Below are 16,303 nucleotides of genomic sequence, written 5' to 3'. Positions count from 1 at the left end.
TCTCCAAGATTTTTGAGCATAGGAATAAAATCTTAAATCAAAATAAATAACTTGTTTCTTTAGGTCCGATAGACCAATGTTTGGTCTCAGGGGACGCTAACCATCATCATCATCATCATCATCATCAAAGGAATACTCCAAAACATTTAAATAAATTATTTGAGTATCTATAAGAAATAACATATTTTAAGGTCAATTTCATATATATATATATATATATAAGGTTGTACGGAAGAACAAAATTTTTGAGCTAGAATTTTTTTTTTCAAAATAATTTTTTCATCACTCTCATTCCTTATGATTTTTATGGTTAAGATAAATCTATATATATTGGTTGGTTTTGAATGATTGATCTCATGAATAAAAAATAGAAAAATAACTTATATAATAATAATAATAATAAAAGCTCTTAATTTTATCATACATTAAAACATAACAAAAAGGTATTATCGTTTTATAAATGATCTTCCTATCTAGCTATCACATAATTGGTTGCCATGTATGTTAACTACTATCTGTATTATTATGTATTGTAGATTTCACCTCGTTATTAAAAACAAAAAACAACGAAAAGCTTAAAAAGTGTATAGCATGATCATATATATATATATATAACTAGAGCAACCGTAGCAGTCGTTTAACCACAATGCCACAGAGTTTGCCAAGGAATAAGTCCATAAATATTCATTTGAGGGCAAATTAAACTGATACATGGAACCGAAGTATCCTTATTTTAGCTCGTCTATGTTTGAGCTTGAAACGAGGCTGGAACATCACGATGCTGCATCAGTCATGAAGTAGAAATCTACGTCAGGTGGTGCTGAAACAGTACAAATTGTAGCTGCAGATGAGTTCTTTAAAGGTCTGCACCTATCATCTGATTGCCATGTGATGCATTCTTTTGAGGATAATTTGGTGGAGTAACTTGTCTAAGTTGCTATTAGAAGATCCTGTCGGGAATTTCTGGTTATTCCAAACAAAATACAATGGAAAAATCCTCTGTTTCCACTGTTGAGAATTTTCTGATAAATTCCGAAACAACAAAAATATGAACAGAGAGTAATAATCTGTTTTCTGATAATTCAAAAACACAATAACAGAGCATTAAATAATACTCTACTTTGCCTCAGGATCAAAAACTGATCAAAATAATACTCTGTGTTTGACACAGAAAAATACTCTGTTTTTAACTCAGAAAAACAGAAAAATTCGTTCTCTGGAAACGGTGTTGCAGCAACACAATTTTTTTTTTCAGTTGCTGTAACTTGTGTTGCACCAACGCTGTTCATGGTGTTACAGCAACGTAAATTTTTGACGTCAAGTATTTTTTGAGTTATGGTGTAACAGCAACAGGGATTTTTTGACATCAAGTATTTTTCGACTTACGGTGTAACAACAACAGGCAAAAAGAAACTTCTATTTATGAACGATAAACTAACTGATAAAATAAGTTTTCCTCACGTAGAGTGATCTTCACAAAATATTATGCTAAAGAGCATCTTCCTCTTGACAGAGGGATTACAACAGGAACGCTTCAGTTCCAAAAACAACTATCTCAGAAAATTTCAGCACTGCTGTGCAATACAAAAAAACTCTCCTGTTCTACACTGTTGTGTGTTACAAAAGAACTTTCAATCTATTTCCTCTGTTTTCTACTTCTGTTTCTGTTTCTATTTATAGTGCGGGAAAGGGTCATCACCGCTTTAACTTGCTGATGAAGTCTCTGCTGCTCATGATTAACAGATTTGATCTTTTGTTGTATTTCTTGAGTCGGTGATGATGAAATCTATGACTGATAAATGCTGCGTCGGCTCGAGGCTGGTTCTTTTCGCTTTCAGCCGTTCTGCTCATTAATATGGTTGTTGAGAAGTAATGATGTAGTGCTGTATCTGATCTTCATCCTTCGGGAACTCAAAAATAATTAAAGAGTGAAAATATGGTAATGGCAGTGACTTAAAAGATCGGGAAAAATGTGGGGCACCGGATCACGACAAATGAATAAAGTAGTTGTTGCTGTTCTGTTCACTGCAGTTGAAATTATAATTTCAACACTCCCCTTTAATTTCAACTGCTGGGTTATCAGTCATACCCAGAAGTTTCCTTAAAAACTCAAAACTTTTCTGATCCAATGGCTTTGTCAGAATATCCGCAACCTATTCCTGAGTCCTGCAATGTTGTAAAATGATTTCTCCATTGTTCACCAACTCTCTGATGTAGTGAAACTTTGTGTCTATGTGTTTCGTTCTCTTGTGGAATACAGAGTTCTTGGATAATGCAATAACTGAGCTACTGTCACAAAAAATAACTGTTGCTGTTGCCTGCTCCTGGCATAGACTTCTCAACATTCTCCTCATCCAAACTGCTTGACATGTTGCTGCTGTAGCTGCCACATACTCTGCTTCTGATGTAGATAATGCCACAATTGGCTATTTCTTGGAAGCCCATGAAATGGCTCCTGAACCTATGTGAAAAATGTAACCAGATGTGCTTTTCCGGTCATCTACACTTCCAGCCCAATCACTATCTGTGTATCCAACTAAATCTGAACATTCTGAAACAGTATAAAATATGCCATACCTTTTTGTACCTTTAACATATCTCAAAATTCTCTTTGCTGCCTGCCAATGTGTTTCTTTTGGCTTCTCCATGAATCTGGAAATTAAAGTAACAACATACATTATGTCCGACCTAGTTGCAGTCAAATACATGAGGCTGCCAACTATGCTCTTGTACATGCTAGGGTCAAAATCTTTGCTGCTGCCCTCTTTGCTGAGTTTTAATCCCATCACTGTGGAAGTGATTGCTGCCTTGCTGTCCTGCATGTTAAATTTGCTCAACACTTCATTTACATATTTTGCCTGTGAAATAAAAATTCCATTTTCATTTTGATCTACTTCTATTCCTAAGAAGTATCTCAGCAAACCCATGTCAGTCATCTCAAATTCTTCTTTCATGACTGATTTGAAATTTTCAATGAGGTAGTCATCATTACCTATAAAAATCACATCATCAACATATAACACAACAATTAAAATTTACAGTCCTTTTCTTTGATGTAAACAGTGGGTTCTCCCTCACACTTCTCAAATCCGTTTTCCAGTAGATAGGAATCTATCCTACTGTACCATGCTCTTGGTGCTTGCTTCAGCCCATAAAGAGCTTTCTTCAATCTGCAGACTTTGTGCTCTTGGCCTTTCTTCTCATAGCCTAGAGGTTGCTCGATGTAAACCTCTTCCATTAATACTCCATTCAAGAATGTTGACTTCACGTCCATTTGGTAAACTTTCCATTTGTTTTGTGCTGCTATGGACAACACTACTCTCACGGTTTCCATTCTTGCAACCGGTGCGAAAGTCTCCTCATAATCTCTCCCATACTACTGCTTGTATCCCTTGACAACAAGTCTTGCCTTATGCCTTTCTATCTTGCCTTCAACATTACTCTTGGTCTTGTAGTCCCATTTAACTCCAATGACTTCTTTACCTTTTGGTAGCTCAACTAAATCCCATGTCTTATTTCTTTCTATTGCATTCATCTCCTCATCCATAGCTTCTATCCATTTCTTATCTTTAATTGCTTCTTCGAAATGAATAGGGTCATCAACACTACAATACAAAGCAAACAGGGAATTCATTCCTTCATCATAAATATCACTTAAATTTCTGAATTTCTTACCTCTTTCATTTGCTGTGCAAGTGCTTGTAGATGCACTTGAATTTCCTCCTTGTGGTGTGCTTGGAGAAGCACTCTCATTTCTCCTCAAGGGTGTCTCTTGCTGTTCTGTTGTTGGCGTTGCTGTTTGGGGATGTGTTTCAGCCAACTCCTTATCATCATCATCATGAGACAAACAGTTTTTAACATTAACTGTTTTCTCTATGCTTCCATCCCAAGCTTCCTCTTCAATAAATTGAACATCTCTGCTCACAAAAAACTTCTTGGTGGATGGGATATATAACCTGTAAGCTTTGGATTCTTCACTGTATTCAATGAAAATACATTTCTCCCCTTTGCTGTCCAATTTCTTCCTTAGCTGATCTGGAATGTGTGCATAAGCCACACAACCTAAAACTTTCATGTGGGTGACTCCTTGCTTTCTCCTACTCCATTCTTCTTCTGGCACTTTTTTCATCACTGCTTTTGTAGGAAATCTATTCAAAATATATTCTGCACAGTGTACAGCTTCAGCCCAATAATTATTTGGAAAATGCTTTGCCTTCAACATGCTCCTCGCCATATCCATGATTGTTCTGTTTTTCCTTTCAGCAACTCCATTTTTCTGTGGGGTGTACCTTACTGTAAATTGCTTATGAATTCCATTTTCTCTACAAAAACGTAAAAATTCTTTGGAGATATACTCACCTCCTCTGTCAGTTCTCAAAACCTTGATACGCAGCCCACTTTGATTTTCTACAAGTGCTTTGAAATTTTGAAATTTTTCAAACACTTCACTCTTATTCTTCAGAAAATAAACCCAAGTCTTTCTAGTAAAGTCATCAATAAATGTTAGAAAATATTGGCTGCCTGCAAGTGATGGAGCTTGCATCGGTCCACATAAATCTGAGTGGACAATTTCTAAGGGTGCTTTTGCCCTTATGCTTTTCCCAGTTGGAAAACTTTCTTTGTGTTGTTTTCCCAATATACAACCTTCACAAAGGCTGTCTAGCTTTTCTATCAATGGTAATCCTCTTACCATTCCTCTTCTACTCAACAAATTAAGACCTCCAAAGTTGAGATGTCCAAATCTCAAATGCCACAACCAATTTTCATCCTTTGGTACGCTTTGGAGAGCCTCTTGTGTCACTGCTGCAACTACTTCTTTATTTTTCAAATATGCTCTTATTCTGAAAGGGAACATCATGTTCCTTGTCATCTTCACTTCAGCAATACAACATTTGCTGGGTAATCTGTCCATGATGGTGCATACATCATTCGTAAAGAAAACATTGTAACCCTTCTGAACAAGCTGTCCAATACTCAAGAGATTACACTTCATTCCAGGAACATAATAGACATCTGTTATGGTTTTCTTTTCACCTTTCTTTCTAAATGTTTTAACTTCTCCTTTTCCCATAACAGAAATTTTACTATCAGTCCCAAGTGTGACTTGTGACTGCACACTCTGATCTAAAACAGAAAATAGGGCTATGTTTCCTGTCATATGGTTGCTGCAACCAGAATCTAGAAACCATATATCTTCACTATTTCTTTCAGCCATATTACAAACTAACAACACATTATCTTGACTGATATTTTCTCTAGTGATATTTGCACTAGATCTATTACTCATATCATGCTGCTTCTTCCTACATTCATTTGCATAGTGCCCATATTTTTTACAATAATAACATTGGACATTGGATTTTTCATACCTTTGTCCTTGAGCATGATGTTGTCCACTTTGTTGACTACTGCCATAGCCTTGGTTCTGATTTGGATTGCTGCCTCTTCCTTGAATGTTTGCTGGACTGTTTCTTCCGCCTCTGTATTGGGTTCTGCCTCTTCCTCTATTGTTTCCTCTGGCTTGACCTCTTCCTCTTCCAAATGACATCTGGGTCTTGAAGGCTTGCTCTAGAGATGAGTTTTCATTTCTACTCAACCTCTGCTCATGTGTTATCAGTGATGCATGAAGTTCATCAACTGAAAAATTTGAGAGATCCTTTGTCTCTTCTATGGTTGTGACAATCACATCAAACTTTGAGGGTAGGCACCTCAATAGTTTCTCCACAATCCTCCTTTCTTAAAGAGTTTCTCCATGAGACCTTATCTATGTGACCAAACCAATTGCTTGTGTGAAGAATGAGTCAATATTGTCTGACTCCTTCATACGCAAGTTCTCAAAATCTTTCCTCAGCAACTGTAGTTTTGCTGTCTTCACTTTCTCCATGCCTTGATAGGTTGTCTTGAGAGTTTTCCATGCTTCTCTGGATGTCTTGGCTGCTGCTATCCTCGGAAACACACTCTCATGCGCTGCTTGATATAAAAGTACAAAGGCTTTTGAGTCCTTCTTATTGCTCTTCAACAGCTCTTTCTCTGCCTGAGTTAATCCAATAAACTCTTCTTCATTTGCTAGTTCTTCAAATACATATTCAACAAGTTCCCATAAATCTTGTGAGGCAAACACGCCTCTCATGGTTATTGCCCAGTAGTCATCATTTTTCCCATTGAACTGTGGGAGCTGGGTATTAAACATACCCACGCTGGTGCTGCCATTCTTGCAATACTTGACTGTAAAAAATCACTTAATTGTCTTGAACAGCTACACAAAAAACTAATCTGAAAAATACCTTGACAGCGTTTTCGCTCTGCTGGATAATTTGCTACAGCAACAAATCTTCTTTCAGCTTCTTTGATGTCTTCAAAGAGCCTGGACAAGCTCCGATACCATGTTGGGAATTTCTGGTTATTCCAAAAAAAATACAGTGGAAAAATCCTCTGTTTCCACTGTTGAGAATTTTCTGATAAATTCCGAAACAACAAAAATATGAACAGAGAGTAATACTCTGTTTTCTGATAATTCAAAAACACAAGAACAGAGCATAAAATAATACTCTACTTTGCCTCAGGATCAAAAACTGATCAAAATAATACTCTGTTTTTGACACAGAAAAATACTCTGTTTTTAACTCAGAAAAACAGAAAAATTCGTTCTCTGGAAACGGTATTGCAGCAACACAGTTTTTTTTTTTCAGTTGCTGTAACTTGTGTTGCACCAACGCTGTTCGTGGTGTTGCAGCAACGTAAATTTTTGACGTCAAGTATTTTTTGAGTTACGGTGTAACAGCAACAGGGATTTTTTGACGTCAAGTATTTTTCGACTTACGGTGTAACAGCAACAGGCAAAAAGAATCTTCTATTTATGAACGATAAATTAACTGATAAAATAATTCTTCCTCACGTAGAGGGATCTTCACAAAATATTATGCTAAAGAGCATCTTCCTCTTGACAGAGTGATTACAACAGGAACGCTTCAGTTCCAAAAACAATTATCTCAGAAAATTTCAGCATTGCTGTGCAATACAAAAAAAACTCTCTTGTTCTACACTGCTGTGTGTTACAAAAGAACTTTCAATCTATTTCCTCTGTTTTCTACTTCTGTTTCTGTTTCTATTTATAGTGCGGGAAAGGGTCATCACCGCTTTAACTTGCTGATGAAGTCTCTGCTGCTCATGATTAACAGATTTGATCTTTTGTTGTATTTCTTGAGTCGGTGATGATGAAATCTATGACTGATAAATGCTGCGTCGGCTCGAGGCTGGTTCTTTTCTCTTTCAGCCGTTCTGCTCATTAATATGGTTGTTGAGAAGTAATGATGTAGTGTTGTATCTGATCTTCATCCTTCGGGAACTCAAAAATAATTAAAGAGTGAAAAGATGGTAATGGCGGTGACTTAAAAGATCGGAAAAAAATGTGGGGCGCCGGATCATGACAAATGAATAAAGTAGCTGCTGCTGTTCTGTTCACTAACAGATCCTCCTTCCTCGACCGCTCGCTTCACACTTTCCTTCAATTTTCCAATTCTTTTGCTCATTTTGACTCCTTCCTCTCCTTCTACCAAATTCCTCACGAGCGCTGCCACCTCTTCCCTTTTCACGGTCTGTTTCAAGTGTAGTCCTACGCTCTACTCTTCACAAACAAATTTCGCATTTGTATGTTGCTCGGCATAGAAGGGCCAGCATATCATTGGCACTCCCGCGCTTATGCTTTCCAATGTGGAGTTCCACCCGCTGTGAGTCAGAAACCCTCCCACAGAAGGGTGGGACAGTACCTTTATCTGAGGTACCCACCCAACCAACAAACCTCTATCCTTTGTTTCTTCAATGAACTCCTTGGGCAATATGGCAGATTCACCATGAACTATATCTTGCCGGACAACCCACAGAAAGTGTTGGTTGCTGGAAGCCAATCCCCATGCAAATTCCAGGAGTTGTTGATTAGACAAAACGGTAATGCTTCCCAAAGAAACGTACATGACAGAGCATGGATTCCAAGAATCCAACCATGTGAGACAGCTATTTTCTTCCTTCCACATACTCAATTCATCCGAGGATCCATCGTTATCTTTACGATGGAACGATTGAGAGAGCAGTAGAGGACCGATGGGATATACACGGAAGTTAAGTCTGAGTGCCTCTAAGACCGGGCCTTCCAGTTCTTCGAATGTGTTAACTATCAATGCAGCTGCTGATAATGTACCTTGGCCTAGAATTATACTATGTTGAACAACCGGAACCGAAACGTCTGTGATTAAGAGGAAGTTGGGGAGGTCCCTCAGCCGCAGTGGGGGCATTCCCAGAATGCAAGTGATTCTCACTTCATCAATATATTCCTCGGTAAGGCAGCTTTCATCTGTCAGACATGAAAATTATTCTATAATAATACAAGAGAAAATCCATAGAAGGTTTAAAAATACATTTGTGTACAGAATTGCTTTTGGAAGGATTTTAGCTACTTGAGACAATTACATTTTGAATGAAGTAAACGTGTAGTGTGTATATGTTCAGTTTCCAAATAACTTGTACGTTAAGTAAATATAATATTCGAAAAGTCAATTTCTATATAAGTTGAATGTAAATCACATAGGATATTCGTTGGGAATGACTGTTATATTTTTTTATCATTTCAATTCTTATCCAGGTGATATAACGAATTTTATTATAATAATTTGACGCTAGAATCTAACGATTAAATCTAAATAATCCACAATCCACATATATGGAAGGAAAAAAAAATCGAATATATATATATATATATATATATATATATATATATATATTATAAATTCTTATTTTATATTATATATAGTTATTTTTATTTAAATTATAGATTTTGTATATATAATAATTAATAGCTTATTTAATATGTGTTATTTAAATTTATCATATATTTAATAAGTCATAGTAGTCAATACTAATTTATCAACCAGTATAATTATATTAGTCAATGTGGTTGATATAAATTGTTTGGTCTTATTTTAATACACCAATTATCAATTAGTATATATAGCTATCAATAATTGGAATTTGTTAATGGAGTGTCAGGGTTTAAGTTTTGCTCTGCAAAATGAAATAATTCAGGTTGCAAGCGTTGAAGGGCCTTTGGCCCTCCCCCATTTTAGTGCACTCCCCATATTTCCATTCCCCCAATTCATAAAAAATGCATGAAGACAAGGTGGATTTTTCTAAGGACCCCAATAGGGGGCAAATCATTTGGATATCTCCACCCCAACCTTGTAGCACTCAATGGACCTTGGCGCATAGTTGAATAACACTACTTTTTCAAAAAGGAAATCATCAGTGGGCTCTCCAAGTGAAGGATGAAGGGAGGAGTACGAGGTATTTTCATGAATTTTCACCCCACCTCCTACAATAATGACCAAATCAACTCCAAATAGATCACTCACTCTGACAAGTGACAAAATTACCCCTCCCCCTTTCATAGACTTAACTTATCATCCAATGAATCCTTCTTCTGCTCACTCCCCACTATATTCTACTAACTTAGTCTTTTGATAGCGACATAGTAGATCTCCTTCATCAGACCTTATCTTTAGTTGTTAGTTTTATAGCTCAACTTCTAGTTTCTTGTGCAACCTTCTCACAATAGACATTGAAAGCAGAGATGGTAAAAACCCTAGGTTCTTGATTCTCTCACCTCCACTTGTTGATGATCCACCAAGACAAAAGAGGAAATTCATCAAAAGAAAGAAAGATGAGCCTTCCCTAGTTCTAGGCAAGGATGTGGAATTGATTGAAATTCTCAGTGTGGAAAATGAATTGGCATTTTGCTAGCAAAAGAGTGTCCACAGTTGTTCTATAGTTGGATAGAGCAAAACATTTTTTTGTCTTTTGGATATGCCCCAAAATACTTGATATTAGTTAAGGGTTGGATGGGGTATCTGAAAAATACAAAAGAGGATGCACAAAGGCGCTTGAATGAAAAATGGTTTGGAAGATATTGGGTACTCCATCTAAAACCCTGGACAATAGATTTTGACGTGAAATCCAAAAAAAAAAAGAAATCATGCCCATCTAGGTTCATCTTCCAGTGCTTTCCCTAATATTTTGGTTTGAGGAAATCTTTAACGAAATTTTGACTACACTAGGGTTTTTTTACGTAGTGGTAACTCACAAATCATCATGTAGAGGAGGAAATGGAATCCTATCTATTTCTCAGAGCATGGATCACTTAGAAATCAATGCTAGAAAACAAAATTCCATTATTTCAGCTCTTAGGGAATCTATCCCTACAAAAGTTCCTAAATCAAGTTCCTCTCCCTCAATTACAAGGGACTAACCAACCCCTCATAAAAGCTAGCTATGAAATGACTAACGTAGCTCCACTCCCTCACATCTTACTCTTACAAGAGTATATGGTTGAAGTAATAAATGAAATTTCATCTCTCAAATCAATTCTCTAGTATTGGTGTTTTCTTGCTTTGGATGTAATTAGGATGTTAGGGGTTATTGTCTCTAGATGATACACTATATGGGTTCGTTTAATTTCGACCTAGTCCTTCAAATCATGGATTTCCATGACCATTCTCTCTAGAGAAATGGACAAAGCCTTCCTTTTCATAATGTGTATGGTCACTTTACAAATCATGAGGTTTATTGGTCAAACATTCCTAGACTCCCTTACATGGACTATGGATTTGTTATCATGGAAGGGGACCTAAATTTCACATTCGGAGTTATTGATGTTTAGGGAACCTATGCAATAATTGACCCACTAATGAAATTATTTATATATTTGATTGAGGAAATGGAATTTTGTGATATCCTTTCAACCAAGCTTCTGCCCACATGGTCAAAAAATAGGACAAGATCTTATCGAATTTCCAAAATGTCGGACCATTTCATCATTTTAAAGGCCCTCCTTAACTCTAGCACTAGGTTTTGTCAAAGATCCATAGTTCGTGGGATTTTGATCACAATCCCATTCTCCTAAGTTTACATCTCTTCCTCTCCAAGCATCTAATTCCCTTCAAACTTAATCCTTCTTGGCTTGAAAACCCAACTTTTATTGAATCACTGAAATCCAACTAGATCCCCTTTTAATCCTCTTCCCTAGAGTCCCAATCGGCCCCTCCCACCTCCCCACATTACAATCCCACCAAATCCTAGAAATGTCAAACTAATTGATTATTAAGTCGGCAAGGGAAGAAGAAGAAGAAGAAGCACACAACAAATACATGGGTGAAATTGAGGCTGAATTGAAAAATATATGAGAAAAATATCCAAGAGACGGCTACAATGGGTCAAAAGGAAGAGATAAAGGGATTGGAGAATAAAAGAGAAATTTCTCCTAGAAAATGAAAAAGAATGAAGGATGAAGAGTAGATCCATCTCACTACACATAGAGGATGAAAACACGTGCACTTTCACAATATTTCAAACCAAAGGATATCTATTTACAGTATTTGGGAGATCAAAAATCCATATTGGCTCACTTGCAACCTCTTCAAAGATATTAGAAGAAGGATGTAATTATTTTAAGCACATTTTTTCTACTCCTCAGAGAACCACGATACAACGATCACTAAATGTGATCAACCTTTTCACCAGATTTATAAACTACGAAGGGAACATCTCCTTAATGACTAAGGTCACAAAAGAAGAGCTATAGTTTTATATAGTTTCCGGAGAAGAAAAGCCCCAAGTCAAATGGACTCCTTATTGAGTTGATCCTAGAATGTTACAACTTTATAGTGGATGGCCTTCTCTCGATAATGGAATGATGAATGACTTCATGACAAGTTATTTCCCTCTTTAATTTCACTTTAATCCAAAATCATACTCACGTACATCATTTTACCTTTTTCATCTGATTTCTTTCTCCTACCTCAAAGAAGTCTTGTATAATCACATTTCTCTAGAAAAAATTGTATGCTTCCAAAATCATGATATTCATGATGTCAATATCCTTTCCCAAGAAGGCATTCATTCCATAGGAACTAAGAAACAAAGAGAGATTCTATATAAATTTTATCTCTGAAAATATTTTTATCAGGTAAGTTGGTTATACCTAAGAATCCTCTTAATTTATATAGGCTTATACTAGTTCTTTGTAACTCGGGTGATGAACCGCATCAACAAAACCTCTTTAACCTTGCTAATTAATGGAGCAACCTCTCCAATATCCCAAATAAAAATTTGCCTTAGGTAGGTCTATCCACTTTCACTCCTTCTCTTCCTCCTTGTTGCAAAAGGACTAAGCAGAGCAATAATGGATTCAAAATCACAAGGAAATTTAAAAGTGATTTAAATATGCCAATGTTGAAACATCTCATCTTGACTATTTCTAGACAATATTTTGGTTTTACTTGAAGGGAAGATATCCCACCTCCAGTCTCTAAAATACCTATCTTTGTTATTCATTAATGTTATAGGAATAAAGATAAACAATGCAAAATTTTCCATCTTTGGTTGGAGGATCACAGAAAGGGTGAAAGCCTTTGAGGAGTAAATTTTATCCATAAATGTTAATCAGTTGGGATTTGGAACAAAATATCCATGTTTTACTTTAAAACTTCTCAAATATCTCAAATTAGACTAGAGATGGCTTTTGGAAAATATGGAAAAGAGAGTACGAATCTGGTGCAATAAATGGATCTCAAGGGCATGGATATTGATGTTGTGTAAATAAGCTATGGAAGCTTTCCAAGTGTTTTGGGCTTCATTAACCTAGATCCCTCTAGGAATTATACAAAAACTTAAACAAATTGTCAAAAAAATTATTTCGACAAACAGGGAAGAAAAATTTACCTTTTCTATCCCATCCTAGAAGTACATAGCCATCCCAGAATACCAAGGTCGATGGGGCTTAAAAAAAATATTATTTTGTTCTCAAAACACCTAGCCCCCAAAGGGAATGGAATATCATCCATGGCAAGGACCTTTGGGCATATAGCACTGAGTAAAAATATATCATACCCCTCTCCACTCTAGATTGAATTAGATCTTGCCAAAAATGGCTCCATAATATGAAAGACAATCATAAAAAGAATTCCATTAATCAGTGATTTTCTCAGTTGGAAGGTAGGGAGTGCTACACAAGTTCTTATTGACAAAGACTCTTGTATAGGAAGTCAACACTAGCACAAGATTTCAAACCCTCTTATCCATATACTACATGAAGAGGGATGGTATACTTTGAATTAGATAGAAATTGCCCTCACCATTTTAGGACACCAATTCATCTTGGAGGTGAGAGATTTGAAGCTTGGATAATATTCATCAAAGGATTAAAATTCTCAAATCTTATTATTTCAGATTCAGTAGATAGTATTATCTGGACCCCACATCCAAGGGGAATTTTTTCTCCTTAAGTCGTGTATATGATACTTACTACAAAAAATTCTCCTCTTGAACTCCGTTAATGTTTGGGGGGAATGCTTTGGAAACTATATTTTTCTCCAAATCTAAATTGTTTACATGGTTCTAAAAAATAGGCCCCTAATTGGGACAACTTGCAAAAAAAATATTTTCATGGCCAAAGGCTATTGTCCCTTGTGCAAGGTAGAATCAGAATCATTCAACCACCTTTTCATACATTGCTTTTTCTCAAAGGAAGTATGCAAAAGAGATAAGCCAATTAGAAAATCAACAATTCCTTTAGGATTCCATTTAATTTGAAGAAAATTAAAAAATATGGACGTACGTCACAAAAAACCAAGGGCATAAATTCCTCCCTTTACCAATTGCTAGGGGAATTTGGCCTGAATGAAATTGTTCAATTTTTGAAGATTGAAATATAATCTCCATCAGAGTAGACATCAATAGTCTCTCTATAGCCATCCACTTAAAAATTTATTCAAATGGAAAGGCCCACCCTCAACCATAAGAATTTAAAATACGATTTAATTTCCCTTGGGGTTTTTTTGATGGTGCAACCCAAGGTTTCCCCTCTTGATGCATAAGAATCAACCCTTAGGCAACCATCTTTACCTAGTCCCAAAGCGGGTCATGAAATTTCCGAAGGGAAAGAAATTTATCACAAATGTAATTTCTATAAATTATAAAGAGTGGGTCTTTGATGCAATTGCAAATGTCTTGACTCTAGAAATAATTTTGATTGAAAGGTTGTTTTGGAGGGTTGTTACTTTGCCTAAGTGAGCCTTTATAAAAGTGACAATTTCTAGGTTGAGGTGTTAGTATGTTGGGAATGATGTCCAATTTAATTTTGATCTGTTGGGATATTTTCTAGCTAGTATGAGTTATATCTATATGTACATTTAGAATTTGATCAGCAAGAGGGGAGTATAACTCAAGGATATCAGTGAGAGGCAACCCGAGAAAGGCAGATGAGAGCCTATAGTAAACTAGCCATGTAAATTCTCTGTACATATATATTTATGAGATACAAACTAATTTAAGGTACTTTTAGTTATTTATTATGCATTTGATTCCTCTATCTGAACATGTGTTGATTCCTTGTTTGAACGGACGACTGTCTCTCTGTTAAGTTTAACGAGTGTTACATATTTTCTTGAAACTAAAGTGAGTCCCTCTATGTTGATTTTGTTCACTCCCAAATGATGTTTGAGAACCTAAACCCTCCATTTATATATATTAGTACAGATCACATATTTAAGTTTGGCATGTCTACTGAGGGAACCAAAGTTGAAGAAAAATTTTGGGCCAAGTCCTAACTAGTGGAATTTGTAATCGGGTGGCAGAGTGAAAAATAGAAGGTGGTGAAACAAAAGGAATTATAACTTGCAGAAATCATTCCCACTTATGATGACATTGGAACATGATCCAAAAGAGATTAGAACCACGATTGGATACCTTGCCTTGTTGATGCCAGGTCCCCCACCCTCAATCGATAAGATTCCTCAATCCTCCTTTTCCTAATCTTCATCATTTAACTAATACGGTGGAACCTCAGGCCAGAATCGAAAGTGAAAATCAACCCCCTTCGCTGACATTAAAGGTCACCCACCCCCCATCCCGCAATTCACCAGTACCATCGGCCTCTATTGATTGATCACATCTATAAATTGGAGGTCCCGCTTCACACAAACATGCTTGATTATTACCAGGGTCGCATGGGTGCAAATGGGAAAGGAAAATCCCATGAGGACAAGCCCTTAAGTTTGGTAAACATAAGGTGTCTAAGTTGAACAAAAACTTGGGTATGGCCCATGAATTGTAGGTGTGCAATGATATAGAAATTGGGGTAGTGGCTCATGCGAGATGAAAAGTCGAAGAAGTAGACCTGAGCTAGGCTAGTAAAATTAGAGTGGTGTCAAAGCACAACAATTCTCTTTTGGAATTAACAGATGAAGGAAGTGATTAGAAGAGGTTTTCAACTGAAAAAGGAGGAGATTTAGGATATTATTTGTGGGGGAGAGAGTGAGTTAAGGAACATTCCCAACTCATGGTTAAGATTGGAAAAAGGGTAAAAATCACTACATTTGGATCTTGAGATGGTTGGTAAGTTAACCATTGGAAAAATGCTATTTGAATGGTGATCCAATGTGTAGCCAATTGGTGAAAAATTGAATTGAGTTGTTGAATAAACATTATCACACTATAAATCTTTGTAATGGGAATTATATGAATTCTAAGAATTAGTTACAGGCTGATAAATCATGTAAGCATGAATGAAGCTAAGTGTATTAGATTCTATCATATGGTAAGATGATGAGATCATCATATATTTTCATGTTAATAATTGGAAATGCAGTTTGTGTGTTAAACTATAGTTTAATTATAGGAATTTTCAATTTCTTGTAACCACAGACTAAAGGAGCTTATGGAAAGTAGAGGTTCTAGGTAGCATTAAAACATTATAGGAAAAATAGGGAATTATAACTTCAATACAATGATTGGGGAAAGAACCAGAACAAGGATAGAGAAAATTGAGGAGATTCCAAACCAAGAGATAATCAAATTCGGAGAAATTGTAGTCCAAGCATATTAAAGAAATGATTGAAGAAGAAATGGTGGAAATGCTCACAACCAAGAGTGAACCAGTGGTGTTCTTGAATGAAAAAAGATACCAGTGTTGTGGAGACCCAATAGGTAGACATGTTCTTATGTTTTAAACCTAGAGTCAAAGTTGATAACTTACAAGTAGTAGTAGTAGGAAGAGAGTTGTGGAAAAGAACCCTTGTAGTAAGAAAATTGAAGAGAACAAGTGAAGTTCCCAAGAGGTGAGAAGTATGTGTAGAAGCCCAGATGAGCAAGGAGTGATTAGGATGTTTTAGAGGAGAGAACCATAAGAATACCAAAAGGAAAATCTATAGATACGGTTTGGTGACATATTAGGGTAACAAGTTAATGGATAAGATTTGTT

At 36.2% G+C, this 16,303-nt stretch overlaps 1 pseudogene; it reads right to left on the bottom strand.

Annotated features, from left to right (window-relative positions):
- Positions 1-873: 873 nt before the first annotated feature.
- The window catches only part of LOC149254328 (7-deoxyloganetin glucosyltransferase pseudogene), a 90,731-nt pseudogene continuing 75,301 nt past the window's right edge, over positions 874-16,303 (bottom strand).

This window comes from Pinus tabuliformis, chromosome 7 (assembly GCF_031772625.1).
Source record: "Pinus tabuliformis cultivar Carrire ecotype Pingquan chromosome 7, CPIR1, whole genome shotgun sequence".
Classification (NCBI taxonomy): Eukaryota; Viridiplantae; Streptophyta; class Pinopsida; order Pinales; family Pinaceae; genus Pinus; species Pinus tabuliformis.
This window is presented reverse-complemented; position numbering and strand designations above follow the sequence as displayed.